The sequence below is a fragment of the Cupressus sempervirens genome, chromosome 4 (genome assembly GCF_028749045.1).
Source record: "Cupressus sempervirens isolate cs-2001-9-10 chromosome 4, ASM2874904v1, whole genome shotgun sequence".
NCBI lineage: Eukaryota > Viridiplantae > Streptophyta > Pinopsida > Cupressales > Cupressaceae > Cupressus > Cupressus sempervirens.
In genome coordinates, this window is record NC_143121.1 from 418,452,590 (window position 1) to 418,472,360 (window position 19,771).

Consider the following 19,771-nt stretch of genomic DNA (forward strand, 5'->3'; position numbering starts at 1 on the left):
AGGCCTCTTTTGACCCCTATTTAGATTTTGAGCCTTGACAAGGGAAAATCCATCAGAAGCCCCAACCTCATCCAAAGAAATACTCTTCCCCTTATCTATATCAAGAAGATTACTCATAGGCTATGAAGGTTGGGTCTCCCTAGACTTGTATCTTGGGCATCTCCATTGCCAATGCCCATATTCTCTACAAAGCCAACATAAAAAAAGGAAGAGTTTCATAATCCAACTGCTGCATCCAAGAATAAGAACCCGCACAGATCTCTATTGGATCAAGTCAAGGCCTACTAATATCAATTTCAACACAAATATGTGCAAAAGACATTACCCTTTTACCCAAAGTCTGTGATGAAATCCCTATAGGGTTATCAAGCACAGAAGCCAAAAGGTGTAGCACATCCTCTTGACAGCATTCCACTGAGAACTGCGGTAAGTGAACCCACACCAAGACACGATTAGGGAGCTCCTCTACAAGGTTAAATACAATATGCCATGGCTTGATAAACAACCCTACCTTATTATGAAAATAAGCCCCCCCCCCCCCTCAAATACCCAATTATGATCAACAATGCAGTTGAAAGTAACCATGAAATAATTGTTTGCCAACAACATAATCTTCATGAACTCTATGCAAACAAATTGTTATCAAAGGTCTTCATCCCTTGATTTGAAGGTTTTGAGCCTATCACTGCCCAAAAATCCAAGTGAGGGCTCCTTACCAATGTCTCACCCCTAGAGTTTTCCATTAAGCCAAGAAAAACAAACTCCAAAGGGGTAGAGAGGGATTCCTCCCCTTACCCTTATTTTGAACCCAACCAAGACCAACACCTTTAGTCCCTCCTCCCCCCGCAACAAAGAAGACAACTAGGGCATGATAGTATAGACTGCCAATAGTAGAAAAGACACCACCCAAAGCTCAACCATGGAAACAGGAGAAAACATAGGTCTAACCCTGAGCACGACAAAGAAACCCACCCTCCAATGGCCAATGCAAAACCCTTACCAGTGAATGCCAACCTCCACCAATGCAGTGCAAAGAGAGTTGAGATTAGACTGGGCTAGGGTACAGATGTCCTAGCACACAATGCAGAGCTTTTCCCGTCCATATTCCTTCCCTTGGTTCAATTTCCATAAAATGTAAATATTAAATATAATATATATTTAAATATTTCAAAGAAAAAAACATAAACTAGGTGAAGAAGGGTTGAATCCCTTTCTTCCTTGTGACTAGGTCAACACCTTAGCCAATGCAAAGGAGAGAGACTAAAAAATTACCCTCCATAGCTGGTCTTATCCTTCCTTTACTCCCAACCATCATGCCCCAACACAAGCATCTAGCTAACTAGAAGGTTGTGCATCCAGCCTATAGAATGAATCTAAAATGAAGAAAATTAAAAATAAAAAATTATGCCAAATGCCATAACTTACATTGCAACAACATTGTAACCCTAGTTGTATATGATCAACATAGTTTGTGAGACAAGTGTACTACACAAATGTGACCCCCTAGATCATCCATAGAAAACACCCATTCCATGACATTCATTTATCCATTTAGTATATCTGTTGTCCCTAAGTCATGTGCCATGTAAAATGTACATGCTCAATATATATAAACAAAAACACAAAGCACGTTGGGAAGTTGTGGTGTGAATGAGTTTCTCCAGTACACTACCAGTTGCAATGGTTTAGCTTCCCACATTTGGCCTCTATCAAGAGCTCCTACGACCACAATGTTGGACATGTTTGCAATGTTGTGTTGCAACTACAACCATTCTCCCTTGTGGCTGTCTCCCCTTTGTTGGCCCTCATAATCCACTGCCCTTGCATCATGTATAAACCTTTATCACTGCCACCATGTGAGACCATGACCAATTCCTTCATTCAAATAGCTAATAAACAAATAAAGTGATTAGGGTTAAGGAATTAGGATAAGTCTTGTTGAGAAGAAGGGAAAATACAATCTCATTAAAATAGAGACTGAAAAAATAATAATGAAGGAAGGGAAAAAAATATTTTTACATTATGCTCCAACCCAAATTTAAATTAGGGTTAGGTTTAGAGGCACATTTTAAAAAAATAGTAATTTTAAAATACCCATTGGTTGACTCTTTGACTTGAAAGTAGAAAGTGGACCTCTTATGAATATATTTTATTCTTTCCATACACAAAGTGAAAGAGGGAAAGTATGCTATGAGGATTGGGTTAAGGCATTGGGAGGTAAGAGGTCGAGTGATCAAACCCCACTCCCACCACATTCATTATTTTGTGAGTATTTAAGTTTGTTATGTTACTTTTTTAAAATTATGTCGCATTATCTTATTTTCTTTTAACCCTTCTGATTTTTAAATAATAAATAATAAGAGTATAAAACAAAACAAAAATGTAGTGGTTTTGTGGGATGTGAATCATTTATAGTTGTTTTAGATATATTAGAAATAATAAAAAAAGTTAAAATTTATAATAATAATAATAATAATTTAAAAAAAAAAAAAAATTGCAAATGACAATGTAATGGAATTAATCAATCTATTTAGAGGTTAAGTCATTAAAATGGAAAGTTAGTTAATTAAATGCATTATCAAGTTTTGAACAAAGTTTGGGCTTTAGTAAATTATTATCTTATGGAATTTATTGGCTATAAGTAATTATTTTAATTACTTGTGAAGAGATTATTTTTAACAATGTGCTAGCTTGAACTAGGTAAGTGGGTCATTGATTTTATGTTACAATTTAAGCAAGAGAGTTTTTAAATTAGTGTTGCAATCTATTAAATATAAGACTTTACATGAGGCATTGTATGTACCTTATGGTCATGTTTTGTTAAATATTTTTAAGTCGGTTTTTAAAATCTAGCTTTGGGAAGAACCCTTTTAAATTTAATGTCACATTATAATAATGATTTAAATTTGACATAAATGTTTAGATATCAAGCTTTATAGTGTCACGAAGGATTCCTTAGTTATATGTAACTATTGCAAGTGATTAGTTAAAAGTATTTGTAACTTTTAACTTGTCCTAGTAAGTTATAATTTTATTTTTGAAAGATAAAGCTTTAATATACTTACTTTAGAAAAATATAAGGGACTATTATTTTAAAACTAGTAGCTAGTAATGGAAAGGCTAAATTATGTCAAAAAATTAGACTTCAAAATTCAAATGTAATTTTTAACTGAGGTTGGAGGGGGGAAATGAGATCATAGATGATAACTAAGGTAAAATTAACCTACCCCAGTTTTAGTACCTTTGGTTAGGGGTCATTTTCAAGTAAAATCATAGTCTCCATTATCATCATGACTCCCTAAATGGGCCACTTCCCAAGAGTGACGAAAATGAGAAGTGGGAGACACACTCCATGCCTTCTCCCCTTTTTAGTAGATGTGACATATTGAGTGAGATACAATGGAGGACATAGAGCCTTGTGCCATCATTAAAATAATAGGGATAGAAAGATATAGTCAGGGTTTTAACAAGAAGATGATAATACTTTTTCTGCTTGGAGATAGGAAGAGATAACCAAAATTTGTATCTTGAATAGAGGGATTGGGAAGATGGAGATGAAGAGGGAAAGGGATATAGAGGAAGAGGAGAGAGGGATCTTGAAGTTTGAAGATGAAGATCTATCTTAAGGAAGAGCTCAAGAAAGATAAGTTATTTCTCTCTTTATTCTCATAGTAGGATTCTTGTTAATGTGGTACAAATATAGTTTAAAGGAAATTTCACATAATATCTTAGAAAGAACTCTTAAAATAACAATCAAGATCTTTTATTGAAAAGAGTTATTTTGCTCGGGGGTGTGGCTAGGGCTGAAGAGGCATCATGATGTCATTAATTGGTAGGGTAGAAATGAGCAGTGTTATGAGTATATTTGGTACCCATTATTGTATTATTGTAAGGAAATATAGTTGGAAATTTATAGACTGCATGTTTAGTGTTTTAGCTAATAATTGTATGTTGCTAAAATATAAGAGTAACATTTTTATTGTGGTTTACTTGATTTGCATGCTACATTCACAAATTAGATTAAATGGTGATTACATGGTTGTGTACTAAAAATTTCTATTCTCTCTTTGTAGTGGTTCCATGGGATGCGAGTCAATTCTAGTTGTTTTAGATATATAAGAAATAAAAAATTAAAATTAAAATTTATGTTAATAATAATAATAATAATAAATGAATTTTTTTTGCAAAGGATAATGTAATGAAATTAATCAATCCATTTAGATGTTAAGTTATTAAAATGTAAAGTTAGTTAATTAAATGAGTTAATATCAGGTTTAGACCAAAGTTTGGGCTTTAGTAAATTATTATCTTATGGAATTTATTGGCTATAAGTAATTATTTTAATTACTTGTGAATAGATTACTTTTAACCATGTGCTAGCTTGAAGAAGGTAAGAGGGTCATTGATTTTATGTACAATTTAAGTGAGAGGGTTTTTTAATTAGTCTTGCAATCTATTAAATAGAAGACTTTACATGAGGCATTGTATGTAACTTATGTAAATGTTTTGTTCAATATTTTAAACACATTCTTTAAAATCTAGCTCTGGGAAGAACCCTTTTAAATTTAATGTCATAATAATATAATATTTTTTTAGAAATCTTATTAATTGATGATCACTATAGCTAATTTTATTTAAGAGAATTTGAGATCATACCTTAGGTTATTTAAAATAATTGATGTTACAGATTTAATGGATAAGGATAGTTATCTCTTTATTTTAGGTTGACCATGATAGCATTATAATAATAATTTAAATTTGACATAAATGTTTAGATATCAAGCTATATAACATCACGAAGGGTTCCTTAATTATAAGTAACTATTGTAAGTGATTGGTTAAAATTATTTGTAACTTTTAAATTGCCCTAGTAAGTTGTAATGTTATTTTTGGAAGATAAAGCTTTGAGACACTTACTTTAAGAAACTATAAAGGACCATTATCTTAAAACTAGTAGCTAATAATGGAAAGTCTAACCTATTTAAATAAATTAGACTTCAAAATTCAAATGTATTTATTAATTGAGTTTATATGGGGCAAATGAGACCCTAAATGGTAAATAAGGTAAAATTAAACCACCCCAATTATAGTACCTTGGGTTAGGGGTCATTTTCAATTCAAATAATGGTCCCCAATATCATTATGACTCCCCAAATAGGCCACTTCTCAAGAGTGAAAAAAATGAGAAGTGGGAGACACACTCAATGCCTTCTCTTTTTAAGTGATGTGACATATTGAGTGAGAGACAATGGAGGACATAGAGCCTTGTGCTATTATTAAAATAACAAGGATAAAATGAGATAGTTAGGGTTTTAAGAAGAAGATGGAAAGACATTTTGTTCTTGTTCACCCACTCTCCATATTTGGAGATAGGAAAAGATAGCCAAAATTTGCAGCTTGAATAGAGGGATTGGGAAGATGAACAAAAAGATGGAGAGGTAGATGGAGGAAGAGGAGAGAGGGATCTTGCAATTTAAAGATGGAGATCTATCTTAACGAAGAGTCTATCATGCATGAAAAACTGGGGCACAAACACAACAACAATTTTTTTTATAAAGAATATAATTATGTAACATGTACCTTAACAATGTGTCATCTATTTAATGATTGCAACAATGTTTACAAGTCTCCAAGTTATAATTACCTAATCTTTTAGTTACCAAGATAATTCTTCCCAAAATCTAAATAGGTGTATAGTAACTTAGGTGGGTCCCACAAGGTGAATAGCGACTCATGTGGGCCCTGCAAGGTGAATTGTAACTAATGTGTTCTCCACAAGGTGAAAAGTCATTTATGTGGACCTTAGGTAAATATTTAAACATGTGAGCCCCATGAGGTGGGTCTTGCTTGATGTGGGCCCCATACATGGTGGACCATATCTTTCATTCATTTGGTGTGTCAGTTCAATCTCCTAGGTGAACCAGTTTTACATCTTCAATTAGTTTATTAATTACCTTAATAGTTACTCGCATTATTAAAATAAACAACTACACTAGTAGAAATCATAAAATATTTATTGATGAATTATTCACAATATTAATTTTACCCCTAATCACGTTTCTTATCTTTGTCAGGAAACATAACTATTACTCCTAACACTTTCTGAATTAACTCTAATAAGGAATTTCTAACCATACTCCTATAGTCACTAGATCTATCCCTTATTCCTTTAGAAAAATACACCTACAATAACCCTTTAAAATAAAAGACATAAATACAATTTAAGAAAATTAAATTAAATTATAATATTAATAATAAATTAAATCTAAAATAAAAAAAGATAAGTTATTTCTCTCTTTATTCTCATAGTAGGATTCTTGTTAATGTAATATAAATGTAGATTAAAGGAAGTTTTATATAATCTCTTAGAAAGAGCTTTATAATAGTAATCAAGATCTTTGACTAAGAAGAGTTATTCTATTCAGGGGTATGGATAGGGCATAAGAGGCCTCATGATGCCATTAATTGGTAGGGTGGAAATGAGCAGTGTTCTGAGTATTTGTGGTACCCATTATTGTATTATTGCAAGCAAATATAGTTGAAAATTTATAGAGTTCATGTTTAGTATTCTAGCTAATAATTGTTTGTTGCTGAAATATAAGAGTAACTTTTTTATTGTGGTTTACTTGATTTGCACACTACATTCACAAATTAGAATAAATGATAATTACATAGTTGTCTACTGAAATTTCTATTCTCTCTTCGTAATGGTTCCATGGGATGTGAGTCATTTCTAGTTGTTTTAGATGTATAAGAAATAATAATAAAAAGTTAAAAATTATATTATTAAAAAAAAACTAATAATAATAATATATAATCTTATTTGTAAAGGATAATGTAATGGAATTGATCAATCTATTTAGATGTTAAGTCATTAAAATGTAAAGTTAGTTAATCAAATGTATTATCGGGTTTAGACCAAAGTTTTAGTAAATTATTATCTTATGGAATTTATTTGCTACAGGTAATTATTTTAATTACTTGTGAAGAGATTACATTTAACCATGTGCTAGAATAAAGTATATAAGAGGGTCATTGATTTTATGTTACAATTTAAGCAAGATGATTTTTAAATTAGTGTTGTAATCTATTAAATAGAAGACTTTACATGAGGCATTGTTTGTAACTTATGGTCATGTTTTGTTAAATATTTTAAAGTCATTCTTTAAAATCTAGCTTTGGGAAGAACCCTTTTAAATTTAATGTCATGGTAATATAATTTTTTTATAGAAATCTTATTAATTGATGATCACTATAGTTAATTTTATTTAAGGTAATTTGAGATCATACCTTAGTTTGTCTAAAGAAACTAATGTTAAATAGATAAGGATAATTATATCGTTATTTTAGCTTGACCATGGTAACATTATAATAATGATTTAAATTTGACATAAATGCTTAGATATCAAGCTTTATAGCATCACGAAGGGTTCTTTAGGTATAAGTAATTATTGCAAGTGACTAGTTAAAATTATTTGTAACTTTTAAATTGTCCTAGTAAGTTGCAATGTTATTTTTGGAAGATAAGCTTTAAGAGTTTTACTTTAGGAAAATATAAAGAACTATTATCTTAAAACTAGTAGCTAGTAATAGAAAGACTAACTTATGTCAAAAAATTAGATTTCAAAATTCAAATATAATTTTTAATTGAGATTCTAGGGAGGAAATGAGACCCTAGATGGTAACTAATGTAAAATTAACCTACCCCAATTATAGTACTTTGGGTTTGGGGTCATTCTCAAGTTAAATCATGGTCTCCACTATCATTATGACTCCCCAAATGGGCCACTTCCCAAGAGTGATGAAAATGAGAAGTGCAAGACACACTCCACGCCTTCTCCCCTTTTTAGGAGATATGACATATTGAGTGGGAGACAATGGGGGACATGTAGCCTTATGCCACCATTAAAATAATAGGGATAGAAAGATATAGTTAGGGTTTTAAGAAGAAGGTGGGAAGATATTTTTGTTCTTGTTCACCCACTCTCCATTTTTGGAGTTAAGAAGAGATAGCCAAAATGTGCAGCTTGAATAGAGGGATTGGGAAGATGGAGAAAAAGATGGAGAGGCAAATAGAGGAAGAGGAGAGAGGGATATTGTAGTTTGAAGATGAAGATCTATCTTAAGGAAGAGCCCAAGAAAGATAATTTATTTCTCTTTAATCTCATAGCACGATTCTTGTTAATGTGATAGAAATGTAGTTTAAAAGAAGTTTTACATAATATCTTAGAAAGAACTTTTGAAATAGCAATTGAGATCTTTGATTGAAAATAGTTATTCTACTCAGAGGTATGGCTTGGGATCAAGATGCCTCATGATGCCATTAATTGGTAGGGTGGAAACGAGAAGTGTTATTAGTATTTGTGGTACCCATTGTTGTATTATTGCAAGGTAATATAGTTAGAAATTTATAGAGTTCATGTTTAGTGTTCTATCTAATAATTATATATTTCTAAAACATAAGAGTAATATTTTTATTGTGGTTTACTTGATTTGCACACTGCATTCACAAATTATAATAAATGGTGATTATATAGTTGTATATTAAAATTTCTATTATCTCTTTGTAGTGTTTTTGTGGGATGTGAGTCATTTCTAGTTGTTTCAGATATATAAGAAATAATAGAAGAAATTAAAATTTACATTATTTTAAAAAAAAAATACAAATTTTTTTTAAAAAATTTAAAAATTTGTAAAGGATAATGCAATGGAATTAGTCAATCAATTTAGATGTTAAGTGATTAAAATAGAAATTTAGTTAATTAAATGTGTTATTAGATTTGGACCAAAGTTTGGACTTTAGTAAACTATTATCTTATGAAATTTATTTGTTATAAGCAATTATTTTAATTACTTGTGAAGAGATTACTTTTAACCATGTGCTAGCTTGAAGTAGGTAAGAGGGTAATTGATTTTATGTTAAAATTTAAGCAAGAGAATTTTTAAATTAGTGTCGCAATCTATTAAATAGAAGATTTTACATGAGACATTGTATGTAACTTATGGCATGTTTTGTTAAATACTTTAAAGTCATTCTTAAAATCTAGCTTTGGGAAGGACTCTTTTTAAATTTAATGTCATGGTAATATAATATGTTTTTAGAAATCTTATTAGTTGATGATCACTATAGCTAATTTTTTATTTAAGGGAATTTGAGATCACACCTCATATTATCTAAAAAATTGGTGTTGTAGATTTAATGGACAAGGATAGTTATGTCTATATTTTAGCTTGACCATGGAAGCATTATAGTAATGATTTAAATTTGACATAAATATTTAGATATCAAGATTTATAGCATCACAAAGGGTTCTTTAGTTATAAGTAACTATTGCAAGTGATTGGTTAAAATTATTTGTAACTTCTAAATTGTCCTAGTAAGTTGTAATGTTATTTATGGAAGATAAAGATTTAAGATACCTACCTTAGGAAAATATAAAGGACTACTATCTAAAACTAGCAACTAGTAATGGAAAGACTAACCTATGTCAAAAAAATTAGACTTCAAAAATTCAAATGGAATATTTAATTGAGATTCTAGGGGGGAAATAAGACCCTAGATGGTAACTAAGGTAAAATTAACCTACCCCAATTATAATACCTTGGATTAGGGGTCATTTTCAAATCAAAACATGGTCTCCATTATCACCATGACTTCTCAAATGGGCCACTTCCCAAGAGTGACGAAAATGAGAAGTTGGAGACACACTCCATGCCTTCTCCCCTTTTTATGAGTTGTAACATATTGAGTGAGAGACAATGGAAGACATAGAGCCTTGTGCCTCATTAAAATAATAGCGATATAAAGAGATAGTTAGGGTTTTAAACAAAACATGGGAAAACATTTTTTTTGTGTTCACCCACTCTGTATTCTTGGAGTTAAGAAGAGATAGCCAAAATTTGCATCTTGAATAGAGGGATTGGAAAGATAGAGATAAAGATGGAGAGGGAGATGGAGGAAGATGAGAGAGATCTTGTTGTTTGAAGATGAAGATCTATCTTAAGGAAGAGCCCAAGAAAGGTAACTTATGTTGGAAGCATGAATGCTAAGATACTTCTATGGTGGAGTATTGTAGAAACATGATCAGATGATGATATGTTACATTCATGATTGAGTTTTTCATTGATGTCAACATAACAGTCTTCTATGGTATCTAACAAAAGAGCAATGAAAAGATCAAGTTGGTATGGATGACTAGTTGAGTACTCTCAGTATCTAAGGTTATGGGAGATACTTCTGAGTATCTATTATATGCAATTAATGTTGGGTGAAGAAATGTTAAGTCTAGAAGAAGTTATGTCAGTTTTGGTGATGTCTATTCTAAGATAGAGTTTAGAGAGGCATGTTCTGATAAACTTGTTATATATCTTAGAAAAATTGTTATTCTAAGAATTGAGGTTGAGGATATGAAGAAGACATTTTGATGATGATGTAGCTAAGCTCGATCATCATAATATTGTGTATATGGAAAGTTATTTAAGTTGCGAGGCGAAAGATTAATATTATCTCTAACTGTAACATGTTCTTAATATGGTCCTATAATAATTAGTTGAGAAGGTGTAACAACTAACTCAGGGAATTATTTTATGGATTTAGTATAAAGGAAGGACATTTTTATTTATCATGAGTATTGAAAAGAACTATAAGCAGTATGAAGAGAAGAATGCAAACTTAAGCAGAGTAGAGAAGAAGTGAAGGAAACTTCATTGCCGAAGTTTTATTATGTGATCTGAGGTTTGATATTTGGATTCAAGGTTCATGACCTAGTATAGAATGTATGATATTGGTTGATTTAGTTAAAAAAATAGAGGAAAGATGAACTTAATAGTAAATTACTAGTTTGGGTAGTGAGCTCTTCTTATGATTGAAATTGCATGTTTGGGCAGTGGGCTCTTCTTGCATACATTGTACTACAACTCTTAATAGGGTTGGAATCTCCTAACAAGGATTCAAAATCTTCTAACAAGGAATCTATGGACTAAATTTTGTGATAGGCTCCTAATAGGGTCCATCCTCTAACAAGGAATATTTATATTAGTACATCATCTTGTGGGCATCATTCCCACCAGGGTTTTCCCTCTAATCAATGGTTTCCCTAGTTAACATATCTAGTGTAATTGTCTATGTGCATCTTTTTATGTTTGATATTTGGTTTGGTTGAATGGATAAAATTGTTTAAGATTGATAAATGTTTTAATTGTTGGATAACTGATTCACCCCTCCCCCCTCTTGGTTATCTTGGTGGACTATTGTTTCTAACAATTGGTATTAGAGCATTAGGTCCTTCAAGATAAAGTTTAACAACTTTGGGAGATCCATGGCACATATGTTTAGGAAAGATAGTCTAAAGTTTGATGGAAAAAACTATAATAGTTGGAAGGAAAAGATGAAGACACATCTACTATGTGTGGGTCTAGGATATTGGATCTTGACAAAAAAATCAAAGAAAATCATTGTTGTGAAAGATTTGGAAACTTATACTGAGGAAGAAAGAGATATTTTCATGTGCAACATGAGAGCTAGAGAATCCCTATTGAATGCACTTCCTATAATTGACTACAATCAAGTAAAGTCACTTACATTACTTCACATTTAATTTGGAAAGCTTTGGAAACTAGTTTTGAAGGTGATGAATATTCTAAGAAATTAAGGCTACAAAGTTGGATTTGTGCATTTCAAGATGCTAAAATAATGGAAGATGAATCTATAAGAATATATGTAGGTAGAATATTAGAAATTACTGCATGTATTAGATCTCAATGAGGAACTAAAGAAGATGATGAGGTGAATATCTTGTACCAAAGATTTCACAAAGGAGACATTGCTTGGAAGACTTGAAGCAGTTGATAATGAGCTTAGATAGTCTAGAGAATTGACTAGAACTGAAATAACTTTTAGTGCCTTGAATATTCAACTGGGTCTATCAAGTAGCACAAGTTCTAGAGGATATTTTGCTAGTAGTAGAAGATCTGATGAGGACAAAAGGATTGAAGGAGTAGCCTTTTTGGTATGAAGAGAAAAAGGTGGTAAGAAAATATTTAAATGTTGAACTTGTGATGAATATGGTTATTATGCATCTAAGTGTCCTAAAAGAGAGAAAAAATATAGAGGTAATTTCAAACCTAGAAAAGATAGAGAATGTTTGTATGCAAATAAAGAAGATGATTCCGATGAACAAGTAGTAAGTGCTAGTGATGATGAAATAGGATTTGTAGCTATTAAAGAAGAAAGTCTAGAGAAAATGGCTTTGGCATCATAGGTTGAAAAGAAATTTAATTGGATAATTGACAATGGTTGTTCACGTCATATGACCAGTGATATGGACAAGTTTGTTGACTTCAAAAATCAGGATGGAGGCATTGTCAGAGTTGGAAATAATGGAGCATTCCAAGTTAAAGGTATTAGATCTATAACTCTTGATGATAAAACTAACATTGAGGATGTATATTTTGTTGATGGTTTGAAGCACAATCTTCTAAGTGTTGGACAACTAGTGGATAATGGTTATGAGTTGCAGTTCACAAAAAATACATGCATGATTAGAGACAAAGATGGAAAGGTAATTGGAATAGAAACTAGATCTAGAGGTAATTTATTTCAATTGAATCCTACTGAAATGACATGTTTGGTTGCTAAGGTAGATGGAATTTGGCTATTGCATAAGAGATTTTTTCATATAAACTTTGACAATGTTATGAAGACTCGTAGTATGTTTGCAGTTAGAGATTTGCCTAAGATTGTAAAGCCTACTAACACATATTTGCAAGGAGTATGTTTTGGTAAAGCATAAAAGAACTTCTTTTCCCTACAAGAAGTTTACTACTATAGCAAAACAAGAGATTGTACACATAGATCTTAGCAGCCCTATGAAGACTAAAGGATTCTATGGTGAAATCTATTTCACGATTTTAGTTGATGACTTTTTCTAGATTGATGTGGGTTGCATTTCTTAAAGAAAAATTTGAGGCATTTGATAAGTTCAAGATATTCAAGAATAGAGTTGAGACAATAACTCCTACTTCAGGTAAGAATATGACAAAGAATCACCCACTTGAGAAGATCATCAGAAGTAGAGATAAAGGTGTGATTAAAAGAAGTAGAATCAATGAAGAACTATGTTTGATATATCAAATTGAACCTAAGAATGCAGATGAAGCATGTAAAGATGACTATTGGAAACAAGCTATGAAAGAGGAATTGGATCAGATAGTAAAGAATGAAACATGGGAACAAAATGGGTATTTAGAAACAAGATGAATGAACAAGGAGAAGTTGTAAGGGATAAGGAAAGATTGGTATGTAAAGGTTACTCATAGTGAGAAGGAATAGACTATGATGAGACCTATCTCCTGTGGCCAGAATAGAAGCAGTAAAGTTATTCTTAGCATATGCAGCATATAAGAAATTCAAAGTGTATCAGATGGATGTCAAGTACGCATTTTTGAATGGAGAACTTGAAGAAGAGGTATACATTGAATAGTTTGAAGGTTTCTCTTTAATAGATGACAAGGACATAGTATACAGACCGAAGAAAGCATTGTATGGCTTGAAACAAGTACCTAGAACCTGGTATATTAGGTTAGACAAGCATTTGACAAAGCTTGGATATAGCAAAGGTATGATAGATAGCAATCTCTATTGGAAAGAAATTGATGATGGATTGATGATTTTGGTAATATTTGTTGATGATATCATATTTGGAGGAAATGATGATGAAAATGACAAGTTTATAGAAGAAATGAAGAAGGAATTTGAAATGAGTATGATAAGAGAAATGAAATATTTTCTAGGATTACAGATTGTGTAGAATAAAGAAGGAATATTAATTTTTTGGACTAAGTACTTGAAGGATTTACTAAAAAGGTTTGGCTTGGAAACATGTTGGAACACCTATGATAACTAGACATAAGTTGTCTACAAAGGATGAGACACCTACTATTGATCAGAAGAAGTATAGATCTATGATTGGAGGATTGAAATATCTGACTCACACAAGGCCAAATATAGCAAATGTAGTTGGAATTTTTACAAGATTTCAAGCTGATCCTAGAGATGCATATTATATAGCAATGAAGAGGATATTTAGATACCTAAAAGAAACACCAGAGTTTGGATTGTGGTATGAGAAATCTGATGATTTCACTCTATATTCTTATACTGATGTTGATTGTGCACACAATATGGATGACAGAAAGAGCACTAGTGGTGGAGCCTTCTTTCTTGGAGGAAGATTGGTTTCTTGGCTAAGCAAGAAGTAGGATTGTACCTCACAAAGTACAACAAAAGTAGGATATGTTATAGTAGAAAACAATTGTAATCAAGTTATTTGAATGAAACAAATGTTGAAGGATGTAAGGATAGAATTCAGTGAACCTATTGTCATATATTGTGACAACACAAGCACAATGAATATGTCTAAGAATCTAGTGTTGCATTCTAAGACAAAGAAAATTTCTATCAAGTACACATGTTGAGAGAGAAATTTGCAAGAAAGGAAATTAGATTGGAGTATGTGAGTACTAAAGAGTAGATTGCAGATATTTTCACTAAGCCTCTTCCCAAAGAGACTTTTGAGTATTTGTGAGGTATGCTAGGGGTTATGCCCCTTCCTACATTAGAGTAGAAGATGCAAGAGTGCATCAGTCCAGTGTAACAAAGCACTATTGTTTGTCTGGATTGGATGCTAATGCTTCCTATATGGGGGAGTATTTGTGATGGATAGAGTCATCTAGGACTCTTGTTGGATGTTATTTTTGAATAGTGTCTTTGGACACTTGAGCTTAGTAAGAATAAGTTGTTGTAGAGTTTTGATGGTTGTTGAAACCTTTGACATTGATGTCAATGGGGGAGAAGTTAGCATAAAAAATAGAAGTTAACATGAAGAACAAGTACATGTTCAAAAGAAGTACTACATGGAATGATAGTATGATGGAAAGCACATTGAAGTATATCAATGGGGGAGAATGATTGATGAAGATGATTTTGAAAAGAAAGAATAATAGTCTTTAACTGTTGGTATTCTTGGAGCTAGATATTTTCCATCTATGTTTCCATCAATGCCAAAGGGGCATATCGTTGGAAGCATGAATGTTGATGATACTTCTATGGGGAGTATTGTAGAAACATGATTAAATGATGATATATTACATTCATGACTGAGTTTTTCATTGATGTCAACATAGCAGTCTTCAGTGGTATCTAACAAAATAATAATAGAAAGATCAAGTTGGTACAGATTACAAGTTGAGTATTTTCACTATTTGAGATTATGGGAGATACTTCTAAGTATATAGTATATGTAGTTAATGTTGGGTGAAGAAATCTTAAGTCTAGAAGAAGTTATGTAAGTTTTGGTGATGCCTATTTTGAGATAGAGTTTATAGAGGCATGTTTTAGTAAACTTGTTATATCTCTTAGCATAATTGTTATTCTAAGAATCAAGGTTGAGGATGTGAAAAAGACATGTTGATGATGACATAGCTAAGCTTTACCATCATAATATTGTGTGTATGAAAATTTATTTAAGTTGCAAGGAGAAAGATTAATGTTATCGCTAAGTGTAACATATTCTTAATGTGGTCCTATAATAATTAATTGAGAAGGTGTAACAATCGAATTAGGGAATTGTTTTATGGATTTTGTATAAAGGAAGGAAATTTTTTGTTATCATGAGTATTAAAGAGAAGTAAGTATAAGCAACACAAAGAAGAGAATGCAAAGTTGAGTAGAGTAGAGCGAAAGTGAAGGAAACTTCATTGTCGAGGCTTTATTTTGTGATCTAAGGTTTGATATTTGGATTTGAGGTTCGTGAATTGGTCTAAAAGGTCTGAAAATGGTTGGTTTAGTTGATATAATAGAGGAAAGAGGAACTTAATAGTAAATTACTTGTTTGGGAAATGAACTCTTCTTGTGATTGAAATTGCATGTTTGGGTAGTGGGCTCTTCTTGCATACATTGTACTATAACTCCCAACAAGGTTAGCACAACTCCTAATATGGTTAGAATCTACTAACATGGATTCAAAGTCTCTTAACAAGGACTCTATGTACTAAATGTTGAAACAAACTCCTAATAGGGACCAATCTCTAACAAGGAATATTTATATTAGTACATCATCTTGTGGGTATCATTCCCACTGAGGTTTTCCCTCTGATCAAGAGTTTCCCTAGTTAACATGTCTAGTGTAATTGTCTATGTGCATCTTATTATGGTTGTTGTTTACTTTGGTTGAATGGATAAGATTGTTTAAGATTGATAAATATTTTAATTGTTGGATAACTGATTCACACCACCCCCCCCCTCTCTTAGTTATCTTGGTAGATTATTGTTTCTAACAACTTATTTCTCTCTTTATTCTCGTAGAAGGATTGTTATTAATATGATAGAAATGTAATTTAAAGGAAGTTTTACATGTCTTAGAAATAACTCTTAAAATAGAAATCAAGATCTTTGATTGAAAAGAGTTATTTTTCTCAGGGGTATGGCTACGGCTCAAGAGGCCTCATGATGCCATTAATTTGTTGGGTGGAAACACACATTGTTGTGACTATTTGTGGTACCCATTATTGTATTATTGCAAGGAAATATAGTTGGAAATTTATAGAGTTTATGTTTAGTTTTTTAGCTAATAATTGTATGTTGCTAAGATATCAGAGTAACATTTTTATTGTGGTTTACTTGATTTTTACACTGCATTCACAAATTATAATAAATGATGATTATATAGTTGAATATTGAAATTTCTACTCTCTCCTTGTAGTGGTTCTATGGGATTTTAGTAATTTCTAGTTGTTTTAGATATATAAGAAATAATATTAGTAGTTAAAATTTATATTATTTTATATTAAGATCATTTATATATCAGGTGCTCCTTAAGAGAAACAATTATAACGTATTCAAGCTCCTTACGAGAAATTATACTAAAAACAACAATTGGAAGACCAAGAGTCACAACTTAGAATTCCACAAAGATGTCCCTCTTGGGATTTGAACCAAGGTGTCCATAATGAGAACTCATTACTTCAACTAACTAAGCTAAACCCCTTGGACTTTATATATATATATATATATATGACTAAGGGGGGGGGGGGGGGGGGTCTGAATCAAGAACCAATAAAAATTTAAACTTCATTCGCCAATTAAACCATTACCACATAATTTGATCTAGTTGCATGCATGAAAGACTAAAAGAAATAAAAAATTAATAACACTTTGACACAATATTAGTAACCCAAAAACCTTCCAAATAGAAAGTAAAACTAGGGCGAGGATGATACCCACAAGCTTTATTACTATAGTATAAAGTTATCATCTAAAACCTTACAATTAACCACTTCTGGTGATCTACCATATTAAGTGAAATAAGGATTGTTAGGTCCACCTTGTGAAAGGATTTACAATGTACAATGAAGTATGCACTCTGCTAGGAGATTTGGAATGTGACTGTTAAGTCCACCTTGTTAACAAATTTGATTGATGCACCTGTTAGGATGAACCAATGACTAATCTCTAATCTACAACTTTGATTTCCTGTATGAAACTCCATGAATTACAATGATCACCCAACTATGATAGATAAGTCTCTACTTTCCTTATATTAATTTTAGCCTTCTTTAGTTTGCACTCTTCTGCTTTGTATTTGTTATTATTCTTTTTTGGATATGATATAATACATTACATATATACTAGTTCACTTAATTACCTTCTCGAATTGGCTACAATACAAAATTTATCATAATTCACAAAGTCAGCCCACTATTGTAACTCGGGTTCTGAAGAAAACTCGGTAATGTTCTTACACATGGAAAATATTATCAACACTCGGCATACTCTTGCACTTGGTTGATATTAAAGCTCGGTCCTTACTGATCACTTCGAGTAGCAGAAACTCAGTGAACATTGTATGACTCGATGAACATTGAGAAACTCACTAGATACTAAATCACTCGGTTGACACTGCATGGCTCAGTCAACACTGAATTCACTTTGATAACACTAAAAGCTTGGTAGACAATGATATACTTGGTTAACACTATAGAGCTTAGTTAACACTAAGATCATCATCACTTATACTAGAAAGCTCAATACACTTTGCTATGCTTAGGCAATACTATAAACTATCTTGGATGCTTGGTATATACTATTCAGCTTGTCATGAACTATAGTATGATTGATTAGCTTAGTAGCAACTGAAACCATCTAACTAAATGTTAAGTCACTATTAGACAAATTGACCTTAATGTCAACAAATGTAATAGAATTAATCAATCCATTTAAATGTTAAGTCATTAAAATAGAAAGTTAGTTAATTAAATGCATTATCAAGTTTAGACCAAAGTTTGGGTTTTAGTAAATTATTATGTTATGGAATTTATTTTCTATAAGTAATTATTTTAATCACTTGTGAAGGAATCTCTTTCAACCGTGTGCTACCCTAAAGTAGGTAAGAGGGTCATTGATTCTATGTTACAATTTAAGCAAGAGAATTTTTAAATTAGTGTTGCAATGTATTAAATAGAAGACTTTACATGAGGCATTGTATGTAACTTACGGTTATGTTTTGTTAAATATTTTAAAGTCTTTCTTTAAAATCTAGCTATCTAAAGAACCCTTTTAAATTTAATGTCATGGTAATATAATGTGTTTTTATAAATTTTATTAATTGATGATGACTATAGCTAATTTTATTCAAGGGAAATTGAGATCATACCTTAGGTTATCTAAAACAATTGACATTATAGATTTAATGGATAAGGATAGTTATATCTTTATTTTACCGTGACTATGGTAGCAATCTAATAATAATTTAAATTTGACATAAATTTTTAGATATCAAGATTTATAGCATCATGAAGGGTTCCTTAGTTATAAGTTACTATTGCAAGTGATTGGTTAAAATTATTTGTAACTTTTAAATTTTCCTAGTAAGTTGTAATTTTATTTTTGGAAGATAAAGCTTTAAGATACTTACTTTAGGAAAATATAGAGGACTATTATCTTAAAACTAGTAGCTAGTAATGGAAAGGCTAACCTATGTCAAAAATTATAGACCTCTAATTTTTTTTAAATGAATAATGTACCTTGGATATGTATTTGAGTTAATCTATGTTTTCTTGATGTTGAAGATATTAAGGGAAGATGATTTAATTAGATGCTTTTGAAAAATACAAAAGGACTTGATATGTTTGAACAAAAAAAAGTTGGCGTAACATAATTGCATAAGAATTAGACCAAACTATAGAGACTATAGTAAGTCATCATCATAAGATACATAGTTTGGAATTTTGATGAATATTTTTTAAAAATTGCTAAGTACTATTGATGTTCTATGTATGAGGATAATAGGACAAATAGAGAAAATAAAATAGAATACATCATTTTAAAATTTTAAGGGATATGGTCATCTTCTAAATTTGTTTGTGACATACATTATTAGGACTCCTAAAATTTCTACATATGAAGTGTGTATGTAATGAGTGAATTCTCCATGGATACCATTTTATGTTTTTAAGTGAAAATGCTTATAATATGCCTTAGAAATGGTTCAAAACATAAATTATGATTTTTCAATTACCTAATGGGTGTTCCTATGATCTATGTTTAAGAAGATCATACTATAATTGAGATATAAATTGTATTATTAATTAGAAGTGCTTTTGGGGTTGTTTAAGGTAAAACTAGGCATTGTGAGATATTTTGTGGATTAAGGAGTAAACTAGTAGCTTGGATAATGAAAATGATAAAAGATCCTTTAAAAAGTAAAAACATAAA